Raw genomic sequence first — 10,927 nt, forward strand, 5'->3', positions numbered from 1 at the left:
TCAATTTTTTTTTTTTTTTACAAACTTTTTATTCCGAATGAGCTCAAAAGCCTCTCAAGATTTCCAAAAAGATTATTTCATACTTAGAAAAATCCTATAAATTTCAAAAATTCGAGGAGTGTGTTTTTGTAACATATTTTCTTGATTTTTCCCCCTATAATTTTAAAAAACGGCATGAACTTTTTAAACTTCACGTGCCCTAGTTCTGAGGGAAGTATTTATATTGTATGCCATGTAAGTACTTGTTTGATCTATTTATTTGCATGTGCATTTTGTAATTTTGCAAATGGAGTAAAATAAAGGCTGTTAAATTGAATTTGGGATAATCTTCAATTAATTAGGTATCGTTCGTAGAGCAGACATGTAGGAGGTGTTAGTATGTTCTCCTCACGTAACTAAACTCCCGATCCCTACTTTAGTATACGCAGATCGATTCTAACCTTCATTGGGTAGTAATCACGTATTCTAACCATACTCCAAAAGATTAGTGGCGACTCTAACATCCATTTGTCCACGAAAATCAAAACCACTTTTTTATTTCACCCATCTCGGGGCACCCTTGCTCTGCGAGGACGTCACGACAATAAGAATTTTCAATTATATAATATATATATATATATATCTTATACTATATATAAAAGTATGAATATTGTAAATTATTTTATGCAAAAAAAATATTTAATTTTTTAAAACAAAAAAGCACAAAAATCTAGAAGATGTAATCATAAATCAATTTTTATGTGGACAAATGCATCCTTATCTTTAATACATTGGGTAATATTTAACGGGAAATAAATGACACTTGGAGTCCATATTATGATTCAATATATATATATATATATATATATATATATATATATATATTTGGATAATAGAGAGCTCTAGTTCTTAAATAAAAATTTAATTATTCAAGTGTGATGTTCAATGTGTATAAAGATAATTGTGCGTTAAGTGAAAGCATGAGCATTTTCAATCATCTCTTTTGTTTAATTATTATTTTTAAATAAAAATAAATCAATTGAAAAATTATTATAATTACAATATGTATAAATCATGTGTCTGTGTGTGTATATATATATATATATCCTAATTTTATTTTATTTTAAAATTCAAACAAATATTTATAAATTTCTTATTATTTTATTAATTCTCATTGTCCACTAAAAAATAGTAATTATTGATATTTAAAAAAAAAAAAATTTTATAAAGTCAAATTTGGAAGTGATGTAAATGAGAGTGGTCCAACTATAATGGAGGACATGTCTTAGGCATATGATGGCTTTGGTTGGAGAAAGCATGTCATAAAATCCTGCAACTAGACTTCTCATTTTTTTAAATAAAATAAATAAGAAGATGCGTGTTATAGTGTTATACCAAGTTTGTAAATAAATTTATATTTTTAATATATCATTTTGTTTTGGGTTCTTAATTTTCAATTGCATTAATAATGAGTATTAAGTTGAAGTAAATTTAAAATCTATTTTGTTGAATAGGAAAGAGGAGACAGCTTTTAATGATATCTATCTCTTGTTCCCAACACATTCATTTACTTTCCATATTAACAAGAAATCATTAATATTCATTAGTACCATTGAATGACGAGTAATTTAATTTTAAATTATTAAAATATTTACTTAACTTTTCATCTAAACAAATTATTAGATTAATTTAAATTTTGATTCTTCAATCTTCTTGAGAAAGTAAAAATTTTGCACTATTAAATAATTAATGCTAAGACTGTTTGGCACAAATTATATAATTTGTTATTGTTGAGAGTTTCACTACTGAGTTTGTCTCACATTAAAAAATTTGAGTAGATGATGACTGCTTATATATATGGTTGAGCCCAAGACCTAATAGGATTGAGCTTTTGGGTCAAGTTGATGCTTATCCATATCTATCAAGCTTACTCATGAACTCTTCTGGTATTAACAGTAATTAAAATAATTAATTCTAATAATTTAATATTTGAAACAATTAGTGTGTTTGATTTAAATTGTAGAAATAATTTTTGTAAAATATAGAATATTTGTGATGAGCGATAAAATTAAGGACCTTTTTAATTTTAGAAAATAATTTTTAGTTTTTTATTTTTAATTTTCCAAATGACTATAGCAAGGTAATCTTTTATTCTTTTTTCTTTTTTCTTTTTTGACATTAATATAGAAAGTGTAAAATGAAATTATTAAAAAATCATTTTTAAAGATTGAAATTATTTTCACACTAATTTCGTTAAAATAAAATAAGTTACAAGTAAAGTGAGATAACATATAATATACTGAACTCTCTATTGGGTCTCCGTGCATGAATGGGATGAGGCTCAAAAGAAGTATGGGCGAATACTGCGGCACTTTCAAACAAGCAAAACCCTAGATGATAGAAAGGAAAGGCTATTATTATTCCATTGGACGCTACTCGCGCTGTCTGCTTCTAAACCCAGAGCATGTGCCATATGCAGGGAACCAACTTTGTCATTTCAACTTTTGAATTTCCAAAGTGAAAAAACGTACTATCATTCAAATGTTAGAATTTTGGGATTGTGTTTTTAAGGGTAAATGTATGAAGTTTACTCATAGAAGGTTTTGAATGCTTAAGATGAATCTTGGGATTGAGATGATAATAGAAGTGTATGGGATGGGAAATGGGTTAGTTCTTTTAAGGATAAAATGTTTAGGAGTCGAATTAATGTGACATAAAAAAGAAATAATATTTAGATTGTGATGGACTTATTCTTCCGATTGATATTGAATTAGATTTTGAACATTAATGGAGAATTTTAATTTTAGGAAGTATAAGAAAAAGAGGCAAATTGAGCCATGTTAGAGAGAGGAGCTCTCGCCTCTCTCTAGAGAGGCGCATGGCTTTAGGGTGAATCTAGAGAGGCGCATGGCTTTAGGGTGAAACTCCTTGTTTGATTTCCTGCTGGTATTGAACTTCGTGGTTGATTTTCTAGTTGGTCTAATAACAAGAAAGTTTGCCATTTGAAAGATCTGTGAAGGAAAATAAGTGCACGAAGAAGATTCTAGTTTTCCCACCTAAGGAAAGTTTGAATTCTCTAGCTTGTACGAACCAGATGGGTTGGAAGGAAGCCCTTGGGCACAACGAAGAGAGAGTGTGGAAGAAGAATTGAAGAAGGAAGTCGAAGAGGCTTTGAAATTCATTGTAATAAAAGGTTGAAACAAAGATCTATGGATGAAAAAGAAGAAACATGAGATTATGGCTAAGTTCTCTCGGCTTGCAGGGGAGCAACTGATGAAAGCCCACGTAACAGAGAAAGAGACTTAGAAATCGTCTGACCTTCTCATGCCGCTACAAAAACAAAGAGAGGACTTCTGTTCCTCTTCGAGTAATGCAAGTGAAGGGCATGCTTGCTACAACCAACTGGATGCTTCAAGTCTGGTTGCTCTGTAGGCGGACCATAATAAAGGTTGTATGAAGGAGGTCGCTATCAAGTATCAATTTGGGGTTTTGGACTCTCAGGAGGCATTGATGAAAGCTCCTTCGACCCTAAAGAAGGAGAAAGATCTGAATCTTAAGATGGGCTCCAACAAATGCTTATCCTCCCATTGATCTAGTGAAGAGGTCCCTTGCCACAATCAAGAGGGGATAAGGGCTCTTAGTTTGCCTTGCATAGTAGAGGAAAACGATGTTTCTCCCCAAGGAGCTAGAGGTTCGTGGGCTAATGATGTCTCCATAGATTCTAATAAGCAAGATTTGAAAGAAATGAAAAATTTTGTGGCACCAAGTCGTGAGAAGGATAATAATTAGGATGCTGAAGTGGAAGGCCTTTTAGAAAAGATACAAGATCAGAATGGGCTTGATGGTGAGAGAACAATCCTAATAAATAACAAGAAGGTTGCTTGGCTAGAGCTTTTTTACAATAATCATGATCCCTCACGCTGTGGTCCCCTCCCAACTTTTGATCATAATGGTGATTGTGTTCGTATCCCTCTTGCTTCGATGTATAATTCAGAGGGGATAACAAATAAACATCTTGTGGGGTATTTTACAGGGAAGTTCCCTGGTAAGGTGGCCTCCAACTCCTTGTTAAGGTCCTGGAAGGTCAATGTTGTATTTACTCAACATGATAAGGGTTGGATTGTTCTTAAATTTCAAAGGGAGGAAGATCTCAACGAGATCTTACAAAAATTTCCTTACTCAATGTATGGAAGAACTCTAATTCTCAAGAAAATGCCTAAATTCTTTCAATTTGGCATTGAACATAGAATTGTTGTTCCTGTCTAGGTACAACTAAAGAACCTTCCTTTTGAACTGTGGTCTCCTGAAGCTATTGGGAGGATCTATTTGGAAATTGGCAGACCTCTGTGTATGGATAAACGAACCACTACCAAGGGTAGAATACCCTATGCTCGAGCCATGGTGGAGGTAGACATAGCGAAAGAAGTAAAGCACAGAGTTAAGATTCTGCTCCCAGATGATGTTGAGATCTCCCAAGAAATAGTGTATGAAGGACTTCCGAGGTTCTATCATAAATGCAAGTCCATTGGCCACTCTGAGGATTTTTGTGGTCCTAGAGAAGGGGTTAAAAAACCTCTCATTGCCCAGTACAGACCCAAGGTGAATGCCAGGATACCAAACATTGAGAAAGATGTAGATGCTACTGGAAATGTAGGGCCAGAAAATGAAAATGTGGCTATGTCTAGTTCTATGAAGGTGGTGGGCGTAGGTAAACATTCTGAGAATGCTCAGGCTAATGCTGAAGATGGCAAGGTGATTTTAATTAATGAAGACCCCTCAAAAGAGTTTGAAAATGATATTAAGGATTCCTCAGAGTTTGAAGTTGAAGCTAAAACTGAGGAAAATAATGATAACTGTTCAATGTTTGATAAAGGCAAATCCATAGTGGGGGTTAGAAAAGAAGGGAAGAATGATAATGTGAAAGATTTAAACTCCCCTGGGCAACAATAGAATCAAAGTTCCAAAGGAAAAGGAAAGGCTATTGATTTCCAACTTGTCAAAAGAAAGAAGAAAGGGAAAGTACCTCACTTTAATCCACTCGCGTTTGGTAAGGGGTTGAGAGCCCCTTCTAAAGCCCGATGAATATTGCAAGCTGGAATATCAGGGGTCTAAACAAACCCCTGAAGCAAAATGGGGTTTCAAGCCTCATGAGAAGGAACAAACTGGATGTTATTGGAATTTTAGAAACAAAGATGTCTACAAAAAATATGAAAGAAATGATGAGGAAAAGATTTAAGAGTTGGAAGCAGATTAACAACTTTGGTCTCCATAAGGCATGGAGAATTATAGTGATGTGGAACCCTAAGAAAGTATACCTTCAGATGATTGACATGAATCCCCAAGTTATTAACTGTAGCATTGAAGGTTTAGTTACTTCTAACAAATTCAATGTGAGCTTTATGTATGGCTTCAACACTATCATGGCTAGAAGAGCTCTGTGGCACAGTATCTACCAGTTTAGTAAGCTCCTTTCCCCCTGACTTCTTCTAGGGGATTTTAACTATGTGCTTTCAGCTGCTGAGAAGGAGAATGGTCAGCCTGTTTCAAACTATTACACTAGAGATATGGGTGAATGTTTCTTTAACTCTCGGTTATCTGATTTGAGATCAATAGGGTGTTTCCTTACATGGACAAACGGTACGGTTTGGAGTAAAATGGATAGAGTGATTGCTAATCAGAGATGGATATTGGAGGGTCTGAGTGCTAAGGTTGAATTCTAATTCCCTGGGATTCTCTCTGATCACGCAGTATGCCTTGTGTCACTGTTTGAAGAGGTGGGTCTCGGAAGGGCATCTTTTAAATTTTTTTAACATGTGGACTCTAAACTATAATTTTCAGGACATAATTAAACAAGGATGGGATGCACAGTTTCAGGGTTGTGAGTAATTCAAACTGGTGAGGAGACTTGAGGGTCTAAAGAAGCCACTAAGGACTCTAAATGCTACCCATTTCTCCCATATATCAACTAGAGCAGAGAAGGCAAGTAAGGAAGTGGTTAAGATACAACAGGAACTGCATGATAACCCCTCTGATGGTGATCTACAATTACTCTTGAATGAAAAAAGATCTGAAGTTGTCAAACTAGTCGAAGCCAATAGAATGTTCATTTCTCAGATTGCTAAATGTAGATACTTAAAGGAAAGTGATAGAGGCACTGCTTTCTTCCATAGTTTGATGAGAAGTCAAAGGAATAGGAATTATATCTCAGTGATTACCAAATCAAATGGGGAACAGACAAGCTCTCGAGCTCATGTAGCTGAGGAGTTCCTGAATTGCTATTGTTAGCTGCTGGGAAGGGAAGTGGACTGTTCAATGACAAATAGGTATATTGTTTCAAAGGGACCTTTGATTAAAGACTCTCAACATGCTAATATGATGGCTTCAATATTGAATGAGGAGATTAAGAAGGCACTATTCAGTATCAGGGATGGCAAGTCCCTTGGTCCTGATGGCTTCTCAGCATGCTTCTTCAAAAAAGCATGGAACATTGTGGGGAGTGATTTTACAAGTGTAGTGAAGGAATTTTTTGCCTCTAGAAAGTTATTGAAACATGTGAATCATACTGTGCTTGCCTTGATCCCTAAATCCAATCATGCTAATTCTGTGGGGGATTATAGACCAATAGCTTGCTGCAATGTATTTTACAAGGTTATAGCTAAAATCACTACTTCAAGAATCAAGCATGCATTGGAAGGAATTATTAACTCAGCACAATCTGCATTTGTTCATAAAAGAAGCATGGTTGAAAACATATATATCGTCCAGGAACTTGTAAGGAAGTATGCGAGGAAAAGGATCTCCTCAAGATGTATGCTGAAGATAGATCTTAAAAAGGCATATGACTCAATCTCATGGAGATTTCTTAAAGATATGTTGAGTCATTTGAACTTCCCTCCTACTATGGTGAATTGGATCATGGAATGTGTCTCCACCACCTTTTACTCTTTATCCATTAATGGCAGTATATTTGGATTCTTTAAAAGGAGAAAGGAAATTCGCTAAGGTGATCCTTTATCCCCACTGTTATTTGTGATTTGCTTTGAATATTTCTCAAGGATGCTGAAATCCTTGGAGGATAACCCTGACTTTAAATTCCATCCTAGAAGTAAGAATCTCAAGATCGCTCACTTGGCCTTTGCTGATGACTTAATACTCTTCTCTAAGGGGGATGTTGCTTTTGTTAAAGCCCTTATGGATTGTCTGGAGGGATTCTCAAATTGCTTTAGCTTGATAGCTAACTGTATGAAATCTAGCTTATTTCAAGCAGGTATAAAATAATATGACCTTAAATGCATCAAATAGGCCACAGGCTTTAATGTTGGGTATTTCCCATTTCGATACCTTGGGATCCCTTTGGCTGTATCCAGACTGAACTCAAGCCATTACTCCCCCCTAATTAATAGGATTTCTAATTTGTTCAAGGGTTGGCCTGGATTCACTTTATCTTATGCAGGGAAACTAAAGTTTATTAATTCTGTCATCCAGGGTGTTGAATGCTTTTGGCTATCAATTTTTCCAATTCCTAATAAAGTTTTAGAGCACGTTGTGAAATTATACAGGGCCTTTCTTCTGTGGGAGGGGAAGGGGGGGAGGAAGAAGCCATTGGTTGGTTGGAAGGAAGTGTGTTTGCCAAAATCATAAGGTGGATTGGGGGTGATGGATCTGAAGGCTTGGAATATTTCCTTGCTCAAAAAAACCCTATGGAATATTCATTCAAAAAAAGACTCTCTTTAGTCCAAATGGGTTAACCAAATCTACTTGAAAGGTACAAGTATTTGGGAGGCTGGGGTAGAACATAAGGAATCCCCACTGTTCATAAAGCTCATTGGCATTAAGAATCAAATTATGTCAAGATGTGCCAACCATCTGGATGCAGTGCTACAACTTTATAACGAATGGAATCTTGATCACACCAGCTCCTCCATATGTTATAACTTCTGAAGAGCAAAAGGAACTACGGTATCTTGGTCTAAGGAGGTATGGAAGAGTGGAAGTACCCCTAAACATGCTATCACTCTTTGGTTGGGAATTAAAGGGAAACTGCCTACATGTGATAGACTCATTGTTTTTTATAGGGATTTGAATTGTTCCTTTGGCTGCTAGGAGTATGAATCCATTGATCATATATTCTTCAAATGTAGATTCTCTTCCCTGGTATGGAACACAATTAGGGGATGGTTGGGGCTCAACAGGGCTATGTCAACACTAAAAGCTGTAGTGAAATGGCTACAAAAAAAGGTCAGGGGCACCGGGATACATTCGGTAGGCAAGAGAGTTGGCCTAGCCTCTACTGTTTATCTGTTATGGAATGCCAGGAATAGAAAAAGATTTGAAGGTAAATCCATTTCCCCAAAAAAGCTGATTGTGACAATTCATAAACATATATATACAGTAGTCTATGACAGATTTGGGCTACACACAGTTGGATGATTGCAATCTTATTGTGGATCTTGATTTATGAGTTTTGGATTGTTGTAATTGGCCAATTGGCCCCTAGGAATGCCCAAGTTCCTTTGTAAACTTTATTGATGACTTATTGCTTTGCAATTTAGATGGGACTTGAATGTCTCCCCTATACCTGGGTATGCCTAGAGAACTCTGTAAATACTCATTTTAATCAATACATTTACCCTTATGATCATGTTGTGCAAATGAAGCATGCGGAAATGATTGTGTGGCACAACTATTACAATGAAAAATATGGAAACACACACAAATAATAATGAAAGCAATAAATAACACAAGATTTAACGTAGTTCGGCAGAATGCCCCCGTTCACGAGAGCAAGCGGCGATTGAAATTCACTATCAATAAAAAACAGGGTTATAACATTGTATTTATACTAACCCCAAGTCATACATAAATATTAGAGAATCTCTCAAATACCCATGTATCAATCCGCAAAAGATTTGCCTCCGTATCTCCAACCAATTGATCTTCCTAGTTTAAATTTCAAAAATAACGCCGAACAAAATCATAGACGGTTTCATCAAAACGTCAATGATTATTCTTCATACTAGTTTCCTTATTTTTCCTCAACATGTTTTCTCTGTACATGTGTTTCACTCGATATGAGCCACATACTACAACAATCTCCACCTTGACGAATATTCATCCCTTAGGAGAACAAACACATTACCTGTTAGCTTGGTGTATTCCTAAGAGGGGGGTGAATTGGGTAATTAAAATTTCCTAGGTTGATTTCAATTCCACAATCAGTAATTCCCAACCTAGGGTTTGTCTAAGCACATACCAATATCTCAACAGAATAATATTGAGCAGATATATAAAACAGATACATCATACTTAGTATTTTCAAATCATTCACAGTATTTAAAGCATGCACAACATTCATATAACTATTCAAATATAAACATACATGTGCATAAATTAAATTGTAGAAATATAAAGAGTATAGGGAAAGAGAAATTCGACACAAGATATATTATCGAGGTTCAGCCAACTATGCCTACGTCCCTGCCTTAGCTCACCAGCACAAGGATTTCACTAATGCTCACTTAACGAGTGGAGCGGCACTGGTTACAACCAGGTCAATTAACGGGGCTAACCCCAACCTACACCGTACCAGGATGTGAATAATTTGTGTACAATATGGGACTATTCACATGGCTAGTCTCCCTCTTCCGACCATATGTCGAGTGTAGTAACCCGAAAACTAATGGAATTTAAACAAAGAGGGAGAGAAAATAGAAACTGAAATAAAAGGAGGCTGTAAAAATAATTTCAGGAAATTGCCTAGCTTCGTCGACGAACACAGGGTCTCGTTGATGAAGGTCTTTAGAATTTCATCGACAAACATAGGGCTTCGTCGACGAGAAAATACCGAGAGAGGTTTCTGGCTGCTCTGAATTTCGTCGACGAATACAAGGCTTTGTTGACGAATTTTATGAAAGACTCGTCAACGAAGTGACGTGTCTCATTAACGAATCTGGCAGTATTAAAGGAGGGAAATCGGGATATTTTGTCATTTTCACCGCACCTCTCTCTCTCTCTATGTCTCCCTCTCCCTTCTCACTTCGATTCCGGCCCCACCAGTCACCGGATCGACGATCTGAAGCTACCATAACACTCCTGGCAGAGTTCTCTACACATCTGCCGGAGCGGATCGTCGGGAAAACAAAGTTGGATTTCATCTGAAATTCAGGGTAAGGCCTTTTAGTTAGTTTTTGGCTTTCTGGTAGTTATAGGAAATGATATAGACGGAAGAATACTGATATTTTCTTCTGGCATATGTTGGTTTCAGGGTGTTTTGTAGGAGGCCCTACGGGTGTTAGGCTTATATTCCCTAGGGGCTTTCCAGTAGTCAGGTAAGGGAAATATGTTATGCTAGACATTTCTTAAAATATGATACAATTTATTTAATTATGAAAATTATGTATTTAGAATGGTGTGGCTTGTGAATATGTATATGGTACGGGGATATGTTTTACGAATTTAGTTTCATGATTTTATGAATTTCAGTATTATGATTATGCGAATTTTAGTACCATGATTTTATGGATTTTAGTATCATGATTATACGGATCTTCGTACCATGATTACATGAATTTCAGTATTATGATCATGTAGCTTTAGTATTATGATTATTCAGTTCTCAATATTACGTATGAATTACAGTTACAATTTATGCAGCATCATGATTATTTCAGTACTTCAGAATCATGACAAATCATAATACTGTCATGTTAAGCAATAGGGAAAAGGGGTGGTGTATTCTATTATTTGTACTGTACTTTTGTACTCAGTTATTCATATGTATATGAAAAAATATTTCATGATATATAGTAGCTCATTTGCCACACACTAGCAATAGCATATTTCTCCTTACTAAGCGTTGGCTCATCCCAGTGTTGATATATTTTTCAAGTGATCCAAGTAGGCGAGCAGATCAGGCTCGCAAATAGAGGGGCTTCAGTAGTGCCCTGCC

Source organism: Malania oleifera, chromosome 4, assembly GCF_029873635.1.
Source record: "Malania oleifera isolate guangnan ecotype guangnan chromosome 4, ASM2987363v1, whole genome shotgun sequence".
NCBI lineage: Eukaryota > Viridiplantae > Streptophyta > Magnoliopsida > Santalales > Ximeniaceae > Malania > Malania oleifera.